We start from the raw sequence: 26,768 nt of genomic DNA on the forward strand, positions 1-26,768 counted from the left end.
TGAACACCCGTGGGGCGCTGGTAAGGCCGAAGGGGAGCACGGTAAACGGAAAGTGCTTTTGGCCTACCGTGAACCGCAGGTAACGCCGATGGGCCGGAAGGACGGGGATGTGGAAATAAGCGTCCTGCAAGTCCAACGCTACCAGCCAGTTTTCTGGGTCCAGGGCAGCTAGGACCTGAGCCAAAGTCAGCATCTTGAACATCTCCTTCCGGAGGAAGCCGTTGTCGTTTCGCAGGTCCAAGATAGGGCGTAGCCCCCCTTTGCCCTTCTTGGGTACCAGAAAGTAGTGGGAGTAACACCCACACCCTACTTCTAGCCCAGGAACGCGCTTGATGGTTCCCTTGGCCAAGAGGGCAGTGACTTCTTCTTGCAGAAGTTGCAAGTGATCCCCTGACACGCGGTGGCACTGCGGTGGCATGGATGGAGGGGTCGCCTCGAAGGGGAGAGAGTAGCCCCTTCGGACGATCTGCAGCACCCACCTGTCCGATGTGATAGTGCGCCAGTGGGAGAGGTAATGGCGAACCCTGCCTCCCACAGGCATCACATGGGCCTGAAAACTCGGAAGGTTTTGAGGCGGGTACTGCGGAGAGAGGTGTGGACTGGCCTCACCGCTGCCCCCGACTGCCGCCACGGCGGTTTCCACGGCCGCCACCACGCTGTTGAACATTCTGCGGCACGTGGCTGACAGCACGTGTGGGGGCGCCCCTTCCGTGGCCACGAAAGGAGCGAAAGGCACCCGATTGCTGGCATGGGGCCGAGCGGCCCAAGGACTTGGCCGTAGCCCTGGAGTCCTTAAAACGTTCCAGCACATGGTCTTCCTTGTCGCTGAAGAGGCGACGGCCATCAAACGGCATGTCCAGAAGTGTAGTCTGGACATCGGCCGAGAAGTTGGCGGACCTCAACCAGGCGTGGCGTCGAACCGCCACCGTCATTGCCATTGCCCTGCCCAGTGAGTCCGTGGTATCCAGCCCACACCGGATGGAATAACGCGCTGCATCTCAGCCCTCCACAAGGGTTTGGGTGAGTTTAGCCCGGACCTCCTCCGGACATTGTGGCAGCACGTCTGCAACCGCGTCCCACAGAGTGTGGGTGTAGCGCCCAAGAGACAGGCGGTATTGACTGACCGCAGCCCTAAGCTTAGCGACGAGAACACCTTCCCGAACTGTTCATATCTCTTGGATTCCCTGTCGGGCGGGGCCGACGGGAATGCGGTCTGGGAATTAGAGGCCTGGATGATCAGGCTCTCCGGGGTGGGATGGGTGGACAAAAAGCAAGGGTCACCCGGGGCCGGGCGGTAGCGTCTGGCCATGTTCCTATCCACAGGCGGACCCGTGGCGGGCTTGGACCATGTGCCCACAAAAACGTCACACAAGGCCTCATTGAACAGCAGCAGAGGCTCACTGGAGCTTGACTGCGGTTTGAGGACCTCAGTGAGGAGGTTAGTTCTCACGGCCACGACGGGGAGCTCAAGGTTTAGGGCCTTGGCCGCACTCGTCAACACTACACTATATGCAGACCCCTCCTCCGAAGCCACGGTCGGAGGGGAGACAAATCCAGTGTATGGCGAAGTGTCAATACCACTGGCCTCCCCAAGCTCATATGTCCAGTCCTGTTGAGACTGGCACTCCAGTGCCAGAGGGTCCTCAGACCCCTCCCAATCTTCCTCGTCACCTGTGTCCTGCAAAACAGGATTAGTAGACAGGGCCTCCTCATGGAGATAAAAATCTCCAAAAGCCGACGGAATCGGCGCCCATCGGCGCCGTTCCGGCGCCAGAGTCGGACCGCAGGGAACATTGGTGACGGCGTCCAAAGTGGGCGCCGTGGGCGACACCCGTGGGGCCAGCGCCGGTGAGGTTGTGAGGTCGACCGGCGACGACCCGGATCCGGAAGCGGATCCGGTGAGGTCCTGCCGCGCCGAGACCGAAGTCGCCGGCGGCGTCGGGGCCGAAGCACCTGACGGCGTCAGGGCCGAAGCACCCGACGGCGTCAGGGCCGAAGCACCCGACGGCGTCAAAGCCGAAGCACCCGACGGCGTCAGGGCCAAAGCACCCGACGGCGTCAGGGCCAAAGCACCCGACCCGCTAGGGCCTCCAGTCGGGACCGTTGGGCCCGGAGGCGCCACGGAACCCGGCTGAGGAGGGAGGGACCATGAGGTACCGCTCGATCTCCTCCGGCGTCGCGCCGTGCCCAGGGACCCGAAGGTGTGGGGCAGGCGGCGACGCTTGCGACCCCTGCGGAGCCGCGTGGGCGGTGTCGCCCGAGCCCCCGGCCGCATCGTGTGAGCGTCGGGGTGGGTCGGAGGAACGATGACGCCTGTCCCACCAATCGTGCCTCTTACCTGAGGACTTGGAGCCTGACGACCGGTGTCCACTCCCGGAGCTGCGATGACTCCGACTGCCGAAGCTCGAGCCGCTTGCAGGACCGCTCCCGACTACCCTTCGATGTCAGGGCCCGGCAGTCGGAGCAGGTGCGGTCGTCGTGATCGAGGCCTAAGCACTTCAGGCACCGGCGAAGGGGGTCCGTAACCGACATCAGTCGGTCGCACTTCGAGCAGGGTTTGAACCCGGGCATCCCTACCGGCACTGATAAGAGTCGAAGACTCGAAGAAATAAATGATCAAAAAGATCAAAAGTTTTAGTCCAAAAATGACTAGGGGTAGAGCTTCTCCGGATCTGCGCTAGCTGGTGCGGAAAAAAAGAACTGACGTCAGCGCGTATGAGCGGCGTCTAAGTACTCAGACTACGTCATTTCGGCGCTAACGACGCAGACGACGGACGCGGAGCCGCAGACGACGCCTACCGACGCGCAGGGGTATTGCTACGCAAAAATTTCTGGATCCAGTCTGACGCCTGAGGATATTCTAAGGTAAGGAATCTATCACTAACGTGTCTCTTTCAGATTCATCTAACAAGTCTCCGGTCTTAATCCAGATACAAATCGATATACAAAATGTCCCATAGCTTTGTCACCAATATTCTCAAATGCACTATACTGCTTGAACACTTGCACCAGACACTCATAGTGAACATGTACAGCCTCATTTATTTCTTGTGTAGCTCTATTTTTATCCAATCTGTTTCCTTTGGGGGGATTTTCCCTTTCAAGAAAGTAATCACCTGGTTATCCAAATCTTTCAATAAAACCTTTGAAACTTTCACAAACCTTTCAACCTGTTTGTACCATTCAATTGGCTTCTCTCTTAATTTTGGGAAATCATTTGTAAATGATAAAATATCTTGCCTAGTCCATGGAACATGAACATATCCACCTCCTGGTACTTCTCTCATGAGACATGATCTTTCTGTCTTTTTAGGTTATCTTAATAAATATTTTAATGCAGTTTTGTTTGCCTGAGCTACCTCCTTTTTACTGTCTACCTTGTTTTCCACCAGTCTAATTCTCCCCACTTTTGTAAAATTGACATCAGTTCTTTAATCTGTAATTTCTTTCCTGACGCATTCATATTTTCTAAATCTTTTGTTAGTAAATTCTGCTCTGTAAGGTTTCTGCAGTACTTTGGATCTCCCTATTTCAATTCTCATCTCTGAAGCAAGCTCAGTTAATTTCTCATGAAATATTTTTACATTTCTAGTTCTGCTTCTACATATGAATAATAATTCATCACAGTACGTATTTAATCTGTCTATTCCCACATTTCCAGCTATCATTTCTTCCGACTCTACCTTTAATGTATAAATGTCCCAAATTTCTGGTTGTGGAACTGTTTTGTCCATCCCGGTGCCCATCTTTCTAATTCTTCTAGTGACACAATGGTAGCACTTTTAGTTCCTGTGGAGGTTTTCATTCCTATTTTTTTGAACAACTAGGTGTTACTCTTGTTGGGGTCTCATTTATCTGGTCTCTTATTGGTAAATCCATTAGCGATATTACTGATTGACATTCACTAACTTGATCCTCAATTATTATGTTCTTCTCTCTCGGTTCTATTACAGGAGTGGCCATAACTGGTGGGTTTGAACAGCTTCTTTTACCCCATATAGTGGGACAACAGGACTTATAGTCAATGCTAGTGTTAATGCTTCAGGGTGTACACTCAATTGGTTTATTTTTTGGATTAGTTCATCTTATTTTTATTTATCTCTTCTCTTTCTTTTTCTTGTAATATTCTTTCATTTAATGAATCATGCAAAATATGGGGCACTAATGGGGTCTCAAAGGCAGGAACACTCGGTATATTTCTATTGGGTCCTTCCTGATATGGTGGAGGAGTCTTTGTTAGAATATCTCATCTTCTGATTCTCCACAAACTGTCATATTTTTAGTACACGAGCCTCCAGACTGCTCCTATAACACTAATAAAGAATACAGTCCTTCTGAAACCATTGCTTGTCACCATTGTTTCATCTGATCTTCACGTTGTATATGCAACGTTCTAGGATAAAATCCTCTATGACCTCTAGTACTTCTAGATCTGTCTTGATCAAATGCCTCCATTTCCCATTCTTCCAAAGCTTCATACTGAGTTAATCTAGGTCTGGGCTCTAACTCATTAATAATAATAATAAAGACATTTGTAGAGCGCATGGATAAACGTACGCCATCTCGGCGTGTCCCCGCGCTAAAGAGAGAGGAGAAAAAGCTCATTAAGGGGGAGAGGACAGTGCAAGGCATAGGGCAATAAGTAAGTTATAAGGAGAACAGATGAGTTTTAAGTTTCCGTCGGAAAATAGTTTCTGAAGGCTCCAGGTGGAGATTGATGGGAAGTTTATTCCATGCTGTGGCAGCCGCCACTCTGAAGGACCGACCTCCCATTTTTTCTCTCCTGTAGCGGTGGGTCACAAGCGTGCCCATACCGCTAGATCTCAGTGATCTGCGTGGTTCGTACCTGGTAACCAGACCTGCCAGATAGCCGGGGGCTTTATGCCAGATGATCTGATGACATATTAGGAGTGCTTTGTACTTTATTCTTTTTTTCACTGGGAGCCAGTGGAGGGCATCCAGGGTGGCTTTAGAGTTGGCTCTTCGTGGGAGTCTAAGCACTAGGCGGACTGCAGCATTTTGCAATATCTGGAGTCGTCCGATGCTTTTGTTCGAAGCTCCCAGGAAAAGGACATTTCCATAATCGAGGCGTGACGTAATTAGTGCCTGGGTCACAGTGCGCTGGGCCTCCAAAGGAAGGAGATCTAGGGTTTTGTTGAGAGTTTTAAGGACTCCAAAGCACTTGCCTACTAGACGGTTGATGTGTGTCTCATAGGAGAGTGTGGGATCCATCCATATCCCTAAGTTTTTGGCTTCAGTACATGGTGTTGGCATATCGCCTAAACAGTTTGGCCACCAGTCACATGTCCAAAGTCGTTGATCCCCACCAACCACCAAGACTTCCGTCTTGGATCCGTTCAATTTAAGGCAGTGCGTATCCATCCAAGTGGCCAGTGCTTGCATACAGGCTCTGAAGTTATTTGCTTCAGCAGCCGGTGTTTGGGTGAGGGAGAGTAAGAGCTGTGTATCGTCGGCGTAGGATACAATCTCTACGCCGAACGATTGAACTAACTCAGCCAGGGGTGCCATATATAAGTTAAAAAGGGTAGGACTTGGAGCAGAGCCCTGTGGCACTCCCTGTTCCAATGCCCACTCTTCAGACTGAAATGAGCCCCGTTGAACCTGAAAGCTTCTGCCTGTCAGAAACGATTTAAGCCAACCGAGTACTCTATCAGTCACACCTCCTCTGTTCAGACACTGTAGCAAGGTGATATGTTCTACAGTGTTGAACGCTGCGCTAAGGTCTAGCATGACCAGTGCCATGGTTAGGCCTGCGTCAGCTCCTTGGCGTAGAGTTTCGGTAGCTCTTAATAGGGCCGTCTCCGTAGAGAAGCCTCTTCGGAAACCCGATTGGGAGGGGTGTAGGAGATTATTCTGCTCCGCAAATGCCATCAGTTGCACATTTGCAATTTTCTCAGCAATTTTAGCGGTATAGGGTAGCAGAGAGATAGGTCGTAGGTTCTCTAGGACATCAAGGCTTACATTAGGTTTTTTCCTAATAGGTAGTACAATTGCCTTTTTCCAGTTTCTTGGCAGGGTCTGGGAGTCAAAGGAAGTTGTAAGGACATGGCGGATGTACGGTTCTAAAGTGGCTATACTAGCGCCCAGAACCCTTGGAGGAGCGGGGTCACGAGGAGAGCCCGATTTTATGCTAGAACAGATGGTAGCAAGTTCTTTACTTGGCGGGACAGTAAAGCATTCTAGCCTCGGTTTTGAATTTGCCATCACCGATTCCTTCAGTTCTATGAAGGTTTCTCAAGCCGCAGGATATGTGGAGAAAGAGCTGTATATTTTCTTTACCTTGTTGACAAAATATGCTGCCACCTTGTTACATTCCATGACGGAATCAGCTTCCGGAGTATTGGAGAGCGAGACGACTGAGATTTCTTTATAGATTTTGAAGAGTTCCCTAGACGAGCATTCTGCCTAACTAATTCTGTTTCCGTAGAAGGTTGCTTTAGCAGCTCTGACCTGTTTTTGGTAGCTTCTCTGGGCTGTATTGAGTTGAAGTTTAGTTTGATCATTCTTATCCTTGCGCCAGAGTCTTTCTAGCGTTTTGCACTCTGATCTGACCGACTGCAGATCAGTATTGTAACATGGTGCCGATCTCCTAGCTCTGTTTCCTCTTTTGGCCGTGGATAGAGGGGCTACCTTGTTCAAGGCGTCAAGGATTCGGGTTTCTAGGTTTTGATTAGCACTTTCACTATCTGTGCCTTCCGACATCCCACCTAAGCTTAGAATCTCGTTAAAGATGGGTTGAGAATTTTTTTTCCATCTGCGGTATGGGTAGCTATTATTGCCACTCAGTAGGGGGGGCAAGCTTGCTTACAGTGTTAATTTCAAAAGGGACTAGAAAATGGTCTGTACAGGCGAGTGGGTTAGGAGTGCTCGTGGTAATGCCCTCCCAGTTGGCGAACACCGGATCCAGTAAATGGCCATGAATATGTGTGGGTGTTAGGTTTTTTAGAACCAGATTCGTATTTAATAATTCCTGCTTCAGGTCAGTGACCTCTTTTAGCTGGATATCATCAAAGTGAATATTTAGATCACCCATGAGGAGAACCTTCCTATGTCTCAGCACTAAGTGGGCAAGATGTTCTTGTAAACTTGGTCTAAAATTTCCCAGGGTCCCAGGAGGTCTATAGAGGAGGACACCCGAGATATGGTCCTGAGGGCCAAGTTTCATTGCAAATTTGCCGGCTTCGCAGTTATCTATTCCAAGAGGTTCAAGGGAGCAGACCAGGGGGGCCTTGCGGATCACAGCGATGCCACCTCCTCGGCCTGACGGTCGATCCACCCTGGCTATACTAAAGTCAGGTGGAAGGGATTCGATGATCTCAGGGTCGGAATCTGCCCCTAGCCATGTCTCTGTCAGAAAGAGTATGTCAAGGCCCTCTTCTAGGAGCATGTTCCAAATTTGCAAGGCGTGTCTCGGGAGGGATCGGCAGTTTAACAGACCTCCTCTGAGGCTCTTGGTCCATTCTTTGTCGCCTATCTGTATGCAAGTTTGAAATGGGCAGTGTCGGCATTTGATAGAGGAGAAGACCTCCATTTTGTGCCTGCAGCGTTCGTTTATTGTCAGGCATAGGTTCCATAGGGCCTGTTTGTTGTAGGTTATGGGGTCATTGGGAGAAAGGACAGAGGGTATGGCCCTGGACCGCGCCCGGCCGCGGACGGGCGCAGACGGGCTTGCCTTAGGCGCGCCCGAGAAATGCACATAATTTATGGTGTTGGAGCTGAGGATAGAGGGGGCGTGGCCTCCACTCGCGGCTGGAGGGCGCGAGGGGGAGTATCTGCCCAGGGTGCAGCGTCAGAGCTGGCTCCGCTGCGTGCACCAACTGGGTCTCAGAAGGTCAAGAAGGTAAACTTTTCTTAAAAGAAACAAGCAGTCTGTTTTCTTTAAAAATACACAGGCAAATTAGTGACACCACACAGTTTTAAAATCACACGCAAACTGTGACCTCAATAGTTTCAAAGAGAATGCCTCGCTCCCGGCTTCCGCCTCAGGAGCTTACCTCTCAGTTTTGCTGAGTTGTTAGTCCGCGTTAGCTATATGCGGTGGAGTAGGGGGCGTGGCCTAAAAGGGGGCGTGGCCTCCACTCGTGGCGGGAGGGCGCAAGGGGGAGTATCTGCCCAGCGTGCAGCGTCCGCGCTGGCTCCGCTTTGTGCACTAACTGAGTCTCAGAAGGTCAAGAAGGTAAACTTTTCTTAAAAGAAACAAGCAGTCTGTTTTCTTTAAAAATACACAGGCAAATTAGTGACACCACACAATTTTAAAATCACACGCAATCTGTGACCTCAATAGTTTCAAAGATAATGCCTCGCTCCCGGCTTCCGCCTCAGGAGCTTACCTCTCAGTTTTGCGGAGTTGTTAGTCCGCGTTAGCTATATGCGGTGGAGTAGGGGGCGTGGCCTAAAAGGGGGCGTGGTCTCAGCTTGTGGCAAGAGGGCACGAGGGGGAGTATCTGCCCAGCGTGCAGCGTCAGCGTTGGCTCCGCTGCGTGCACCAACTGGGTCTCAGAAGGTCAAGAAGGTAAACTTTTCTTAAAAGAAACAAGCAGTCTGTTTTCTTTAAAAATACACAGGCAAATTAGTGACACCACACAATTTTAAAATCACACGCAATCTGTCACCTCAATAGTTTCAAAGATAATGCCTCGCTCCCGGCTTCCGCCTCAGGAGCTTACCTCTCAGTTTTGCTGAGTTGTTAGTCCGCGTTAGCTATATGCGGTGGAGTAGGGGGCGTGGCCTAAAAGGGGGCGTGGCCTCTGCTCGTGGCGGGAGGGCGCGAGGGGGAGTATCTGCCCAGCGTGCAGCGTCAGCGCTGGCTCCGCTGCGTGCATTAACTGGGTCTCAGAAGGTCAAGAAGGTAAACTTTTCTTAAAAGAAACAAGCAGTCGTTTTTTTTTAAAAATACACAGGCAAATTAGCGACACCACACAGTTTTAAAATCACACGCAATCTGTGACCTCAATAGTTTCAAAGATAATGCCTCGCTCCCGGCTTCCGCCTCAGGAGCTTACCTCTCAGTTTTGCTGAGTTGTTAGTCCGCGTTAGCTATATGCGGTGGAGTAGGGGGCGTGGCCTAAAAGGGGGAGTGGCCTCCGCTCGTGGCGGGAGGGCGCGAGGGGGAGTATCTGTGCAGCGTCAGCGCTGGCTCCGCTGCGTGCACCAACTGGGTCTCAGAAGGTCAAGAAGGTAAACTTTTCTTAAAAGAAACAAGCAGTCTGTTTTCTTTAAAAATACACAAGCAAATTAGTGACACCACACAGTTTTAAAATCACATGCAATCTGTGACTTCAATAGTTTCAAAGATAATGCCTCGCTCCCGGCCTAGTTCCTAAATTCTGAAGAATTCTTTCATTAAATGTACCATTTTCTGGGAAAGCCAATATTCCATCACCGTTTAAATATTCAATCCAGTTTTCGAGTCATACACATGTATGATAACCCTTCTCCATCATCATAAATGAGGCAGGAGTCTTTGGTGGTGGGATAAGGATTCCTTCTCTACTTTTAATGGGTTTACCTTTTTTGAAATAATTCCCAATTCTTTGTATATATGACATCTTCCTTTTCTCTCCGTACATTTTATAAGTTATTCTTCTTATGTATTCTTGTCTAGCAAAACCTGAATATCTTCTATCTGGGCGATTCCCTATTAAAGTTGGATCGTATTTCCAAATACAAACTCCACTGTCTATTATTATTACAGCTTCTAATTTGTTAACCAATTAATCTTTTTGTTTAGACTCCGGGTTCTCCAATCCTATTGAAGCTTTTATTCTTTTCTCCAATCAAGCTCTAGTTTGTAAAATGTGCTTAGCCAATACTAACAAGGCTCTAATGTGAAGTCAATAACAACTGACCCCTCCCTTACAATTTCACAATTCCGTCTTGTCACCCACACCCGCTGCTTCAACCAATCCCAGCGCAGCACTCTGTGACGGCAGCGCAACTCGGGCAGCTGACCCTCCCTTCACAAGGTAATACAAAACTTACTTTCTTTTACCAGAAATTTCATTAATAACATAAAAACATTTGCTACTCTGTCTATCTTCATAAACCAAAAGATTCTTTCACTACGAGTAAAACCTTTCGCTTACTCCTCATACACTGCGAGTAAAACCTTTCTGTTTACCCTTCACTAAAGCTCAGTAGAACCTGTTACACTTCCAGTGTTACCCTTTCTAGGTGATATAAAACACACATTTTCACCAGAGAACTCTTTGCTAACAATCACTCACTTTTTCACAACTTAATTCATAAACCCGACGAGTAACCTCACTGCAGTGTGATTTCCATTCATCACCCGCTATACACTTCCCGGGAATTTCCAGACAACATAAAACAATATACAAAACGGGTTTGCGAATACATACATCTATAACCAATAACCACCAAACGAATCAATAAAAACCATATCTCTTCTACCAGCAAGCTGATCCAGCGAAACACAAACCTGAGGACAATATTTACTAAATACACATTCGGGCCCAGGAACCACACTTACTCATTATCTGGTCGATGAAACCCTGCTGGGGATCAATTTTAGGGCTAATTCTATATATTCGTTTGCCTCTCAGTCTTGAGCCTATTTAATACTAAGCTCTTTCTTTACAAATGGATCTATTTTAGCTGATTATATTTGGTAATTATGACAATGAAATGTTTACCTGTTCTGCTCATTAATTAACCACAGACTGCTAAGGTTTATCTGAATTTTACCTTGAGAATCAAAGACACTTTACAGTGCTAACACCATTATTCTCAAGAGGTAAGATTAGATTTATCTTAATTAAACTATAATTTTCAATGACAAGTACCCCAGGAAGAGAGGATAGAGAGAAAAGGCACATTGACACAATACACAGACTATATTTACCTAGGATGGTGCAAAATCAGATCCCTCTGGCCAAGAGTTATGGGGCCCTTAGAAAATTCAGGTGATAGGTGTGAGAAGTTGGCCTGATATACAGTGCTCACTATTCTAGTGATCACTGTGTATCATACCAAACGACCCTTATTGATGATTGGTTGTAAGTCAACCTTATAGACCAGCTATCCTAGTAGCGTGGACAAAAGCAGTCTTTAGGCTAAACTCTAGAGGGCGTGTTAAGCCAGCTGTTTTACCATCACATATACCCCTTGAACACCAAGTGAAAGGACACCACACAAGTTGTTATGAAAAATAAAGTATATTTATTTATAACAAGTCTACCCTGAACTCTTTATGAGTCAGGGAGCTAAGCACAATACAAAACTCTTACGAAAATACTTCAAGTTGCACAATTTACACAAATGCCCGAGAAACCAATACTCTAAAAGGGGAATGCGAAATACTAGCAGGTAAGTAACTTGATCCAGAGGCTTCAGGATCGCTAGGACTACACTACTGAACCCTAAGGTTAGGAGCAGGAGGCCTAGGGAGATCGGGTGCAGAGTGTGCACTCTCACGCGGGATGCGGGACAAAGTCTATGGAGGCTTTTATTTCTAAAGTTACTGTTCCGGACGAATCCGACTAGGTAGACTTAAAACGAAAAAGGATCTGGACACTTGGATAGTGAACCTGCGTTGGAGCACCGAAATGCTCGGGTTACCTAGCCCAGGGGCTGCGGCTGCATAGGGTTCAAAAGACGTTGGGAATCCTCGTTGTAGTCTATGGAGCCTTAAAGAAGAAGTTGCTGGCAGGCGACCAGTGAAGATGTTCGGTGTGATCCAAGCCTGGATCGGTGATAGAGACGACCTGAAGCAGAGGGGATTCAGTTCTTAATCACTAGCCAGTGATTGTGTGGGCACCAGGATGGCACCGGATGAGGTCACCGCGATCAGGTGAGTGGGCGACGCTGGACTCTGCAGTCACACGGGCCAGGAGGCGTTGTCGGCGACCAGGCTGGAGGTGCGAGTTGTCCCACGAGGGTGTCTGCTGTCGGCGATGCTGGAATCAGAATTGAAGCAACAAGCCGTGGCAAAGGCAAGCCCACGCGGTGGAGTCAAGATGGCGTCTGGAGTGGACCAGGAGGGTCCGGGGTGCTCCTCTTTTGGAGGGGAGCAAGGGCCAGTCTGGAGCAGCCAGACCAGCGGTGAAATCGTCGTGGTACGTCGTCAGGAGGGCCACTAGCCAACGGGCAAGTGACCGGACAACGCAGTGAGCAGCAAGGAGCAGAAGGGCCCCACGCAGATCTCGTGGATGCTGGGGGGCTGGACTTCGGTGCTGGAACTGCTCTGGGTTGGAGCTTCTCAAACCCCAGTGCACTCACTCGAGGATCCCTCGGCGGTCGTGCTGGTTAAGCGTCGTGCAGGTTTTGAAGATGGCCGGACCCTCAGGTCTCGTCACACCCACGAATCTCAGCTGGGCTGATGATGCAGGTAGAGGATAGAGATGCCAGGGAATCCGGGTCTCGTCAAGCTGGTCAGTCTTGATCCGGAGGATGGAAGTGCAGCAAACCGCGATGCGTAGGTGGTGCCTGCGGGTGCAGGGTGGCTACTCCTTAGCCACAAGGGAGAGTCTTCAAAGAAAGTCAAGAGTTCCTTTCGTGGAAAGTAGTTCAAGATTCAAGATTATCTAATTTGGGAAGGGGGCCTGCTCCTACCTTTATCCTAAGAAAAGGGGCTGGCACGCGACTAGGTCCTGCCCATGGGTGGGACCAGGAGGGGGGTGGTTACACCCCTCTCCCTTGTCCGGACTTTCCCCAGCTCAGGGGCAGGGGTGCCCCTGGAACTGGTTTGAGCCGGCATATGCACAGTGAGCACCGGGGTGCCACTTGCAGTCACCTTCCTCTGAGCCCTGCCTACCTGGGATGCACAAAACCCTGTCTGGGATGGTGCTAGCACCGCCCCTGACAGGAAACCCTTTGTCCGAGCTCTCGTAGCTGGAAGGACTCCCAGCAGCAGGTCAGACTTGTGTCTGTGGTGGCAGCATACATTTTGTGATGCTGAGGCTCGAGTTAACTTTAACCGGGGTTCACAGTTACATACATGTCGTGTCCCTCTAGAAGGGTGGAATGCTAACCCCGTCGCCAGAATTGGCGAGGGGTTAGTATTCCAATTCGTATGACACCTTACTCAACATGTTTTGATAAAGCAATGCCAAAGTTAGCATTTAACCGCGAGGATTATAATGCACTTAAGAGTATATGGTACGCGTTATCATGGAACAGCTATTAGGACTTGGTTCCGCAAGCTGCAAACGGGCTCAGCTCATGCCAGAGCACCATCTCACATAATTCCAAGCACTCTGCCTTCAGGATTGATAAGGCCTGCCATAGGAGTGACTGATAGGAATACATGTGTCCATTTTAGGGTTAGATATAGGAATACTATATCTAAAGCAAAGGGCGATTACACCACCTTGCCCCAGCTGTCGTACAGCCAGTTGTGTCAGATTTGGGTGGCCAGCCAGGGGTGGCATAATACATGCTGCAGCCCCTGGTAGGCCCTGGGTACACCTATGCCCTGAGTTACAGGGTCTGATAAGGTGGCCCAGTACCGATTGGATAATGCACCTAAGGTACACGTGTCAATTTAGTGAGAGAACAGCAAGGCTGTGGGTCTGATTAGCAGGCCCACAGCCAGATAAGTCATAAACCAGTGAAGCAAAAAGCAAAAATCAGGGGTGATCATAGGATTGCAGACCCTACTCTCCTACATGTAAAACACATAGGCAAGCTTCCCCCTTTTTCTAGAAAAGGTAAACATGTTGTGTAAAATTTGTATTACAAACATTATTAATAATTTATTACGATGTTTTAAGAGAGAATTATATCCGAGCAAGTTGCTTATTTGCGAAACCTTGCTCCATCAATATCATAGACCCTCTGGATAAATCTTGCCTCGATATATTGAAGACATTCATGCTCATCACTACATATGAGTGTGGCCCGAATCATTTCCTCAAAAAGGGATAGCATTTATCTGGCATGTAGGATGTGAACTAGTTGTATGCAAAGTTGAGTTGCAGGAGGTTGGCTTGTGTAATATGCTACTATTATCCTTGTTGAACAAGTTACTTACCTTCGGTAACGATATATCTGTAAGAAACATTAGTTAGTGTTAGATTCCTTACCTTAGAATATCCCCAGGCGTCAGTCTGGATCCGGAAACTTTTGCGTAGCAGTACCCCTGCGCGTCGGTAGGCGTCGTCTGCAGGCGTCCCCTGCGGCTCCGCGTCCGTCGTCGGCGTCGTGATGACGTCGCTGGAGTATATAGACGCCGCCTCCGCGCGCTGACGTCAGTTCTTTGCACACAGCTTTTCCGCGCCAGGAGACGCAGAGCCATGAGAGAACCAACACTGGTGCCATGTAAAACTAGGGCCCTGAAAGGGATGTCCTTAACCCTAGGTATCAGTTCGCAGAACGGGGAGGATGGGTGGGTTCGGTAAGGAATCTAACACTAACTAATGTTTCTTACAGATATATCGTTACCGAAGTTAAGTAACTTGTTCATCTGAAAGAAACACATTAGTGTTAGATTCCTTACCTTAGAATACATACCCCAGCAATACCAACCCGGGTGGTGGGTCTGCGAACCAATACAAAACTACACCAGAAAGTCCTGGAGGACAGAACGGCCAAAGAAGCCATCCCTCCGGACTTGACTGTCCAGGCAGTAGTGCCTCGCAAAGGTGTGCAGCGAGGCCCACGTAGCCGCTTGGCAAATGTCCTGCAAGGGGACTCCCCGGCCCAGGGCAGTAGTAGCCGCCGTGGCCCGAGTGGAATGGGCCCTCAGCCCAACAGGAGGCTCCTTCCGAGCCAAAGAGTAGCACGCTTTGATGCAGAGAACGACCCATCGAGAGATGGTTCGTTTACAGACCGCCCGTCCCTTCTTCGCACCCACGTAGCCAACAAACAGTTGGTCATCCACCCGGAACTGGCGTGTGCGATCCATGTAGAATGAAAGCGCACGTTTTGGGTCCAGACGATGGAGCCGCTCTTCATCCTTTGAAGGATGCGGAGGCGGGAAGAAGGAGGGGAGGGTGATGGACTGCCCGATATGGAAAGCAGAAACTACTTTGGGCAGGAAAGAAGGTCTAGTCCTCAGAACCACCTTGTCAGGATGGATGGACAAGAAAGGAGGTTTGACAGAAAGAGCCTGGAGCTCACTCACCCTCCTGGCAGAGGTGATGGCAACCAGGAAAGCCGTCTTTAAAGTCAGGAGACGGAGAGGGCAAGAATGAAGGGGCTCAAAGGGAGCACACATTAAAAAGGTTAGAACCAGGTTCAAGTCCCACTGAGGCATCACAAACGGAACAGGAGGATACATGTGTGTGATGCCCTTCAAGAATATCGTTACAATTGGGGACTTGAACAAAGAAGGCTGATCAGGAAGCCTAAGAAAGGCTGAAAGGGCAGAAAGGTAGCCCTTGATAGTGCCCAGAGCAGAGCCCTGCTGGGCAAGAGAGAGAAGGAACAGAAGAACCTCCGAGAGAGGGGCAGAAAGAGGATCCACAGCCTTTGCTGTGCACCATGCCACAAACTTGTTCCACCGACAGGCGTATACCGATTTCGTGGAGGGACGCCTGGCTGCCAGAATCACATTACATACTTCAGGAGGCAAGTCAAATGGCCTCATCTGCCGCCGCTCAATCTCCAAGCATGGAGGTGGAGACTGGACAGGTTCGGGTGGAGGACCGTCCCCTGTTGCTGCGACAGAAGGTCCTCCTGAAGAGGCAGGCGGATCGGGGGACCGACTGACATGCTGAGTAGCTCGGGATACCAGTACCTTCGAGCCCAGTCCGGAGCCACAAGGATAACCTGGGCCCGGTCGCGCCTGATCTTCTTCAGCACTCTGGGCAGAAGTGGTATAGGCGGAAAGGCGTATAACAGACCGCAACTCCACTCGCGCCGAAAGGCGTCGCCGTGCGAGTGCCGTCTTGGAAACTCCAACGCGCAGAACTGATGACATTGCGCGTTCTCTTCTGTGGCGAATAGATCTAACCAAGGCTCTCCCCATTGCAGAAAGATGCCTTGCGCCACATCCGAGTTCAGACGCCATTCGTGATCCATCGAGCACCGACGGCTGAGTTCGTCCGCCCTGGCGTTCAGGGAACGTGCCAGGTGTTGAACCGTCAGAGTCACGCCCTGACGTTCCAGCCATTGCCAGAGGCGCAGAGCCTCCTGGCAAAGGGTCCACGACCCCACTCCGCCCTGTTTGTTGCAGTACCACATGGCGGTGGTGTTGTCGGTGAACACCTGCACTACACTCCCGTTGACAAAGGGGAGGAATGCCTTCAGTGCCAGACGAATCGCCCGCAGCTCCAACAGGTTGATATGGAGCCGGGACTCCGCCGGAGACCAGATGCCTCTGATCTCTGCCTCTCCCAAGTGGCCAACCCAGCCCTGGAGTGACGCGTCCGTCACGACAACGTGCTCCGGTTGGGGAAGGGAGAGGGATCTGCCTCTGACCCAATCGCGGTCCGTAAGCCACCACTGCAGTTGTCTCGCAGTGCCCTCCGAGATCAAGACGTGGTCGGACAAGTTGCCCTGATGCTGGGCCCACTGAAACTTCAGGTCCCACTGCAGAGCCCGCATCCGCCACCGGGCGTGATGCACCAGAAGGATGCAGGAAGCCATCAGACCCAGCAGCCGCAGCGTCAACCTGACCGAAACCCGGGATAGCGGCTGAAAGATGGGAATCAAAGCCTGAATATCCCGGACCCGCCGTTCCGGAGGATAAACCCGAAACTGCGCAGAGTCCAGAACCGCTCCGATGAAGAGGAGCTTCTGAGAGGGACACAGGTGTGATTTCGGCACATTGATGGAGAACCCCAGGTCGTGCAAGAGGTCTGCCGTCATCTGAAGGTGGTGAACGACTGTCTGGGACGAGCCCGCCTTCAACAACCAGTCGTCTAGGTAGGGGAAGACTGAAACCCCCAACCTGCGCAGATGGGCTGCGACCACCGCCATCACCTTTGTGAACACCCGTGGGGCGCTGGTAAGGCCGAAGGGAAGCACGATAAACTGAAAATGCTCCTGGCCTACCGTGAACCGCAGGTAACGCCGGTGGGCACGCAGGACGGGGATGTGAAAATAGGCATCCTGCAAGTCCAACGCTACCATCCAGTCTTGTGGGTCTAGAGCAGCCAAGACCTGAGCTAACGTCAACATCTTGAACTTCTCCTTCCGGAGGAAGCCGTTGACGTTCCTTAGATCCAAGATAGGACGTAGGCCCCCCTTGTCCTTCTTGGGTACCAGGAAGTAGTGGGAATAGCAACCACGCCCTACTTCTGGCCCAGGAACGCGCTCGATGGCCCCCTTGGCCAAGAGGGCCGTAATTTCATCCTGCAGAACTGTCAAGTGGTCCCCCGACACACGGTGGTTCTGCGGTGGCATGGCTGGAGGAGTGGTCTCGAAGGGGAGGGAGTAGCCCCTTCGGACGATTTGCAGCACCCACCTGTCCGAAGTGATCGTGCGCCAGTGAGCGTGGTGATGGCGAACCCTGCCACCCACTGGCGTCACATGGGGCCGAAAGCACGGATTAGGAGGATTTTGAGGCAGATGCTGCGGGGGGAGGTGTGGTCTGACCCCGCCGTTGTCCCCGACCGCCGCCACGGCGGTTTCCACGGCCGCCACCGCGTTGAAAGGATTGTTGCGGCGCGTGGCTGGCAGCACGTGTGGGGGCGCCCCTTCCTTGGCCACGAAAGGGACGAAACAAACCTGTTTTCTGACGCTGGGTCGAGAGACCCAAGGACTTGGCCGTGACCCTGGAGTCCTTGAAGCGTTCCAGCGCGTGGTCCGCCTTGTCACCGAACAGGTGACAGCCATCGAACGGCATGTCCATCAATGTATTCTGGACATCAGCCGAAAAGTTGGCGGATCTCAGCCAGGCGTGGCGACGAATCGCCACCGTCGTTGACATAGCTCTGCCCAGCGAGTCGGTCGTATCAAGACCACACCGTATCGAATATTTCGCTGCATCTCGGCCTTCAGCCACAGCCTGACCGAGTTTTGCCCGCACCTCCATGGGGCATTCTGGCAGCAGTTCCGCGACCGTATCCCACACAGAGTGGGTGTAGCGGCCCAAGAGGCAAGCGGTGTTGCAAGACCGCAGGCCCAAACTAATGGACGAGAAGACCTTCTTGCCAAACTGGTCATACCTCTTGGATTCCCGGTCGGGCGGGGCCGACGGGAATGCGGACTGGGAGGTCGAGGCCTGGATCACCAGACTCTCAGGAGTGGGGTGGGTAGACAGGAACTTGGGGTCGTCCGGACAAGGACGGTGGCGCCTGGCCACGTTCCGATCAACAGGCGCACCTGAAGCGGGCCTGGACCACGTGCCCAACAGAACGTCTGATAAGGCTTCATTAAACAGCAGTAGAGGCTCCTGTGGGCATGACTGCGGTTTGAAGACCTCAGTGAGGATGTTAGGCCTCACGGCCGCGACGGGGAGCTCAAGGTGTAAGGCCTTGGCAGCCCTCATCAGCATCACTGAATATGCAGCTCCCTCCACCGATGCCACGGTTGGAGGAGAGATCAAACCAGGGTTAGGAGAGTCGTCCAAACCACTGGCATCCCCCAAGTCACCTGTCCAGTCCGGGTCATACTGGCACTCGCGTGACAGAGGGTCCTCGGACCCCTCCCAACCTTCACCGAACTCTTCATCCTCTCCGTATTCGGAGTCAACGATGTAGACCGGCTCCTCGGGGTTCATGGGCCCCATCGGCGCCGGGCCCGGCGTCGAGCGACGCCGGTCCGGCTCCGCGTCCGGCGTCGGGGAAGGTAGGGGAACGGCGCCGCCCGGAGCCGGCGCCGGAACCCCGCCACCGGCCGGAGCTGGCACCGGAGAACCGGCGCCGCGCGGGGGCGGCGTCGGGGGTAACCCCGATGGCAACGGCGCCGGGGAGGCCGGAAGACCAGCCGGCGCCGATCCCGAAGGCCCTTGCGGCGCCGGGGTCGGAGCCGTCGGCGGCGCCGGAGCACCCGACGGCGCCGAGGCAGGGACACCCGAACCGCCAGGGCCCCCAGACGGTAGCACTGGGCCCGAAGGCGCCGTAGGCCCCGTCGGAGAAGCGAGCGCCCTCATGGCCATGAGGAACGCCTCGATCTCCTCAGGCGTCGCGCCGTGCCCAGGGACCGGAGGGTATGAGGCAGGCCGCGCCGGCGACTCTCGCGGAGCCGCGGGGTTGGGGTCACCCGAGCCCCCGGCCGCACCGCGCGAGCGTCGGGGGGAGTCGGGGGTACGATGACGACGCCCCGACTTCTTGTGCTTCTTACCTGATGAGCCTGACGAGTGGTGTCGACTTCCGGAACGCTCGGCGCGGCTCCGCGACCGCTCCCTCGAACGCTCTCTCGACCTCCGGCCGGACCGGGACCGCTCCCGGTCCCGACGTGGGGCAGACACCCGGAGCTCCAGTAGCTTGCGGGACCGCTCCCGCCTAGCCTTGTTGGTGAGGGCCCGGCAGTCGACACAGGAGTCCACGTCGTGGTCGGGGCCCAGACACCGGAGACAGAGGCGGTGATGGTCTGTGACCGACATCGTGCGCTCACAGTCATCACAGTGCTTGAACCCAGGCATCCTATCAGGCACAAAGAGAGAAATAACTATCGAAAAACTTGGTCAAAAGACCGGAGTACTGCTCTTCAGATCTGCGTCCACTGGCGCGGAAAAAAGAAGAACTGACGTCAGCGCGCGGAGGCGGCGTCTATATACTCCAGCGACGTCATCACGACGCACGACGCCGACGACGGACGCGGAGCCGCAGGGGACGCCTGCAGACGACGCCTACCGACGCGCAGGGGTACTGCTACGCAAAAGTTTCCGGATCCAGACTGACGCCTGGGGATATTCTAAGGTAAGGAATCTAACACTAACGTGTTTCTTTCAGATCTTAGTATTACGCTCAACATCAAGGAAGAAAATTTGTTAATCCCTATACTGTTATGTAAATTGCACGTTTGAGGCATTCATATAAACACAAAAGCATTTTCATAGCAATTGGGATGCTGATGAATTTGTAATCCACACAAACATTAATTGTGGTGCTAAGTTTGTTGTGTACATACTTGTATGAAAGTACATTATGCAGAGAACGATTAGAGCTCTGAGACAGAGTTGGTGAATATATGAGATCGTTGAAATCGAGAGATATCAAATACCCTATAACGGTTCATGCCATGCAGTGAGGCACTGGGGCAATGCAGGAGTTTCCAATTCTTTTGTATCAGTCATGTGGCTAGGGATCCCCGAGGTGGGAATAGAGAATTAAACTTGCGTTGACGCGAAGCCATGTGGATTATGAAATTGAGAACAGTTGAGGGAGGATTAAATGTGGATTAGAACTTTTTGGGGGGCTGAATTATTTTTCTCTATAATGTGACGGATGTGTCATTGCCACGCCATCAATGTAATATTAGATGTATTTTTGATCATGCCTGCTTTCTAATTTGGAGGTTTAATTTGAGGCTTGCACACTGTGATTTGCAGCGTGAGGGGTTATACCAACCATGTGGTGGTTGTGAGTTTGGATGGTTGGCAGCTGAGGTATTGACAGTGTTGATTTTAAGCTCCTTCACTTCCACTAATACAAACGGTGAAATGTGTGTTCACCAACTAACCAGTGTGTATGGGCTGCGGATGAGGTGCTGACCGAGTGCTGGTTTAAAGCTAATTCGCTTCTGTGAGGTGGCATCAGGTTTATGACTTTAAATCTGACCCATATCTTACTCATATGCAAAATACAAGTGTAAGACACAAACTAGAGGTATAATACAAAAATTGAGACAGTGTTGGCAGCCACCATAGAGGGAGGAGTATTGGCCATTATTTTTATATTTACGCTGTTAAAGAGGGAGAAAAGATGAGGCGGATTATGGTATAAGAATTAAAGTTATTAATCTGACAACATATCTTTAGGGTTACTTATGTTGCAGATATACATACCTTGCACTCTTTAAAAATATTGGGGAGATTTATCTGAAAAGTACAACAGTAGGATAATTAAGTTGGAGGTATAAATAGAATGATTGAGACAGCGTTACCTTGGCAGCCGCTGTAGTTAAAGGCATATTGTCAGTTTTCTATGTTCACCCTGATAAATAGGGAGAAAAGATGGAGCCGACCAAGGATGGTTATAGCACAAAGAGTACTCGCCACGATCTTCCACATGTATACTGAGTGACTCAGAGCCGAATTTATTGGTAAGTATGGGTGAACAACAGTTGTTAAGTGATGATTTACGATTAGTGGTACCGGCACTTAAAGGATGCAATTTGATATGCTTTCGAAATTATTCACAGCTATTACTTGACTAACACTCAAGTTGACACATATTCTTTTGGACCGGACTTGTGATGGCTCTTTCTTTTATGAAGTATGAGCCGATTGATACCAAGTGCTGGAAAGGGGGGATTGGTAAGGAATATGCTACTTACCAGTATGCATCTGTTCTTGGCATAGAGGGCTGCAGAGTGGTACATTATGAATAGATCGCCATCTGGTGTTGGGCTCGGATGATTTTTTTTTTTTCTTGGAGAGTCTTTTGTATCTTGGTGACTCCTCCCTTGGTTGGTAGTGCGCATGGGCATCGGCTCCATCCTTAGATTGTTTTGCCATAGTAGGGTTAGATGGATTAGTATAGTAGAATACAGATAAGAGTGCCCATGTAAGTGTATCTAAATAAGATAATGTTGGAACAGACACAGGTTTCCAGGGAGGCTGGGAGGGCATGTACCACTCTGCAGCCCTCTATGCCAAGAACAGATGCATACTGGTAAGTAGCATATTCCGTTCGAGGCATATGGGCTGCAGATGGTACATTATGAATAGACTATACAGCAGTTCTCTCCCTAGCGGTGGTCGCCCGTGTCTGTTGCAACTGTCTGAAACAATGTTTTTAATACTGCTTGTCCCACTCTAGCTTGTTGTGTTGTGTGCACATCTACACAATAGTGTTTTGTGAAGGTGTGCGGTGTAACCCAGGTAGCCGCTTTGCATATGTCATCTAGTGGAATGTTTCCCAGAAATGCCATAGATGCTCCTAGTTTACGTGTAGAGTGAGCTCTAGGAGGAACAGTTCATGTTCTCTTTGCCTTTAAGTAGCATATTTGAATGCATTTTACAATCCATCTGGCAATGCCCGCTTTGGAGATGGGATTGCCTTTATGTGTGGGAGAAAACGCAACAAATAGCTGTTTTGTCTTTCTGAAAGTTTGTGTTCTTTCTATATAGTACAATATAGCCCTTCTAACATCCAGTGTATGTAGGGCTCTTTCAGCTACTGTTTGTGGTTTTGGAAAGAAAACCGGTAATTCCACTGACTGATTGATGTGGAATGCTGAAAAACCTTTGGTAAGAATTTTGGGTTTGTTCTAAGAACCACTTTATTTTGGTGTAGCTGCATAAATGGTTCTTGAATCGTAAAAGTTTGCAGTTCACTTACTCTTCTAAGTGACGTGATAGCTATGAGGAAGGCCACCTTCCATGTGAGGAATTGTATTTCGCACCTATGCATAGGTTCAAAGGGTGGCCCCATTAGTCTGGTAAGCACTATGTTAAGATTCCAGACTGGGGAAGGTGGTCTTCTTGGTGGAATGACTCTTTTGAGTCCTTCCATGAAAGCTTTAATTGCTGGTACTTTAAACAGTGACAGATGTTGCCTGTTTTGTAGGTACGCCGCTATGGCTGCGAGATGAACTCTGATAGAGGTATATGCTAGGTTACATTGCTGTAAGTGTAATAAATAGCAAATGATTTGTTTAGTGGATGCGTCCAGAGGGTTGATGTGCTTACTGTTACAGTGTATAGCAAACCTCTTCCATTTTGCTGCATAGCATGCTCTGGTGGTAGGACGTCTTGCTTGTTTAATGATTTCCATGCATTCTGGTGGTAAATCTAAATACCCAAACTCTATGACCTCAGGAGCCAGATCGCTAGGTTCAGTTGTTTGGGATCTGGGTGCATTATTTCTCCATGGTTCTGTGTAAGATGCATGGGTAATAACCTTAGCTTTTGATGTGGTACTTGTGAGAGTTGTAGCAGCGTGGTGAACCACGGCTGTCTTGCCCACGTGGGTGCCACTAGTATCATTGTCATTGAGTGTTGCTGCAGTTTCCGAACCAGTAATGGAATTAGTGGTAGAGGAGGGAACGCGTAAGCAAATTTGTTGGACCAATTTATCCACAGTGCATTGCCCTGGGACCTTTGGTGTGGGTACCTGGATGCGAATTCTTTGCATTTTGCGTTCTGATGATTGGCAAACAGATCTATCTCTGGTTGCCCCCATTTTTGGAAGAATGGCTGTAGTATTTGGTCGTGCAGCTCCCATTCGTGTACTTGTTCTGACTGTCTGCTTAGGATGTCTGCTATTTGATTTTGAACCCCTGGTAGGTGTTCCGCTAACAGGTAGATCTTTTGAGGAATGGCCCATCTCCATATGTCCTGTGCTAGTCTGGACAGTTGGAGAGAGTGTGTCCCCCCCTGTTTTTGAATATAATACATTGCAGTCATGTTGTCTGTTCTGATCAGGACTGCTTTGCTTGTTATTTGCATTTGGAAAGCTTTTAGTGCTAGAAATATTGCTAATAGTTCTAGGTAGTTGATGTGCAGTTTCTTTTGCTGCACACTCCACTTCCCCTGTACTGTGTATCTGTCCATATGCGCTCCCCATCCGGAGAGCTATGCGTCCGCTGTTATTATTACTTGTGGAATTGGCTCTAGGAACGACCGTCCCTTGGAAATGTTTTCTGTGTTCCACCACTTCAGAGAGCGATACGTCCGGTCGTTTACCAACACCAGATCTGTAATCTGACCTTGAGCCTGATTCCACTGTGTCGCTAGACACTCTTGTAGTGGGCGCATTTGTAGTCTGGCATGTGGTATTAGCAGTATGCAGGAGGACATCATGCCTAATAGTTGCATAAACACTCGTGCTGGTAGTGAGTGTTGTGGTTGAAATCTTTGTATTAACCCGACCATTGTCTGTGCTCTGATTGGGTTGGGGTATGCTATTGCCTTTTCTGTGTCTACTGTAGCCCCCAGGTATTGCTGAATCTGGTTTGGTTGCAGGTGTGATTTTTTGTAGTTCACCGTGAACCCTAGGTGGTGCAGCAATTGAATTGTCTTCTGTGTGTTGTGAAGACATTCTTCCTTTGATTTGGCCTTTATTAGCCAATCGTCCAAGTATAGGAAGACATGTATTTGTTGTCTTCTTAGGTGTGCTGCCACCACAGCTAGGCATTTTGTGAAAACTCTCGGTGCTGTTGTGACACCGAACGGAAGGACTTTGAACTGATAGTGTTGTCCTTCTAACACAAACCTTAGGTATTTTCTGTGGGCTTTGTGAATTGGGATATGAAAGTAAGCGTCTTTTAGATCCAGTGTAGAAAGAAAGTCCCCTTTCTTCAGTAAAGGGAGTACTTGTTGGAGCGTGACCATGTGGAAGTGCTCCGAATTTATGTAAGCATTGAGAGGTCTGAGGTCTAATATTGGTCTTAGGGACCCGTCCTTTTTGGGGATCAGGAAGTATAGAGAGTATACTCCTGTTCCTTGTTGATCTTTTGGGACCTTCTCTATTGCATGCTTTTGTAGAAGTGCTAGAACTTCTTCTCTTAACAATGTCAGATGATCTTGACTCATTGGACGCTGTTTGGGGGGATGTTTGGTGGGGTAGCTGTGAGTTCTAGGCAATAACCATGTTGGATAATTTGTCTCACCCACTTGTCTGACGTGATGTTCTCCCAGACAGGTAGGAACTGTGATAGACGTCCCCCGACCGGTGTTATGTGGTCTGGGGGGAGTTCTATGAAGTCACTGTTTTGGTGTTGAGGCGTTGCGGTTGTTATTATTTCCGCGGCCTCTACCCTTATTGTTGTTACCTCTGTAACTGCCTCTTGAATTACCTCTGGGTGATGTTGGTGTGAAAGATGTGGATTGCTGATTCGTTCCGGTGTTCTTTGAGCCCCCTCTATAGGTGGATCTACGAAAGGAACCTCTGTGTGTTGGCTGTTGCAATGCTCCCATTGACTTAGCCGTTTCCGTATCTTTCTTCATTTTTTCTAATGTCTCGTCTGTGCTTGAACCAAACAATGTCTTCTGATCAAATGGTTTGTTCAGTAGGGCTGTTTGTACTTCTTGTTTGAATCCTGAGATTCTAAGCCATGCGTGCCTTCTTAGCATGACACTAGTGTTAATAGACCTTGCTGCAGTGTCTGCTGCGTCTAATGCACACTTAATGGAAGTATTGGTTATTATTTTACCTTCCTGTATTAATTGGTCTGCCTTCTTCTGATGTTCTTTTGGGAGATGTGTGAGAAGTTTTTCTAACTCATCGTAATGTGCCCTGTCGTAACGTGCGAGTAGTGCTTGTGTATTGGCTATACGCCAGCTATTCGCTGCCTGTGATGCTACTCTTTTGCCTGATGCATCTATTAACTTTGACTCTTTATCTGGTGGAGGAGCCTCTCCTGTAGATAATGAGTTTGCTCTTTTACGAGCGTTTGAGACCACCAGCGAGTCTAGAGGTACATGCCCTCTAATAAATATTGGGTCCTTTGGAGCCGCTTTGTATTTTTTATCAATTCTTGGGTTTAACACTCTGGCTCTCACTGGGTTTTCGAATATTTCCTCTGTGTGGGTAAGAAGACCCTTCAGCATAGGAAGAGTACCTGATGTTCTCTGTGCATTAGGTAGAGTCTCTAACAAGAAATCCTCTATTTGAGGTTCTGTATGCATATCTAGTTTGTGATATTTTGCTGCCCTATTAATGAGCTGCACAAAACCTGTGTTATCATCAGGTGGTGAAGGCTTTGAGGGATATAGCTCTGGGTCGTTGTCCTCATCTGACCCTACATCATAATTTTCCCATGGATCCTCCTCATCTGGGATAGTTTCGTCATCCCCTTGAGGTTCTCCCTCCCCTAGATCACTGTCTACATCTGACTGAGGTGTAGCTGGTCTTGGTGTGGAAGGTGTAGGAATATTTGGCCTATTGTGAGGAATAGGAGAAGAGGGTGTGACTCTAGGACGAGGAGAAGCAGGAGGAGTTATATTCGTCCCCATTGTTCTCTTTTTTGAAGGAAGAGGTTTATCTTCTGACTGTTCACTCTTTCTCTTCTTCGTGACCACTTTCCCAGTTTGTGGATCAATAAACAAGATCTTTTGTTTGGGATCTGTCTGTTGCTCCTGAATCGGTACCGAGGGTCCTGGTTCCGAGAGCTGTTTTTGTTTTCGATCGTCAGATCTTGTTGTTTTCGACACCGAATGTCTGCTCGATTCCGACTTTCTGGGTATTGAGTGTCTTTTGGGCGATAAATCATATTTATGTTTCGACATGGAATGTTTCGATACCGAGCTCTCCTTTGTATGTAGCCTCGGTGCCGAAGTCGATGTCGCCCTTTTCTCGGATCCGACATGGTGGGAGTCCGAGTGTTTCGGTTTCAGTTTCGGTTTCGTTGCCGGGCCCGAGGGCGGGGCGTCGGAAACTTTTTTCAGCGGTTTGACCGGGCCCGAGGGCGGGGTCGTTACCGCACGGGGTCGGTTTTTCGGTAAGGGGACGTCGTCACTCACGGTTTGTTGCTCGAAGAGTTCTTCAACCTCCGACTGGTCCCCTTCCGACCCCGACTGGTCCTCTTCTTCCTCGATTTGTTAGTCTCCGAACAGCTCCGGGATCGCCTCCGCCTGCATTCTGGAAACCTCGTGTCTTCGAGCTCGGCGATTTCTAATCGTTAGCTTGGAGGAGAATGCTGCGCAGGCTTCGCAGTCCCTGGATTCGTGTTCAGGCGATAGACAGAGGTTGCACACCTCGTGTAGGTCCTTGTGTGGGAACTTAGCACCA

This window comes from Lissotriton vulgaris, chromosome 4_1, assembly GCF_964263255.1.
Source record: "Lissotriton vulgaris chromosome 4_1, aLisVul1.2, whole genome shotgun sequence".
Lineage (NCBI taxonomy): Eukaryota > Metazoa > Chordata > Amphibia > Caudata > Salamandridae > Lissotriton > Lissotriton vulgaris.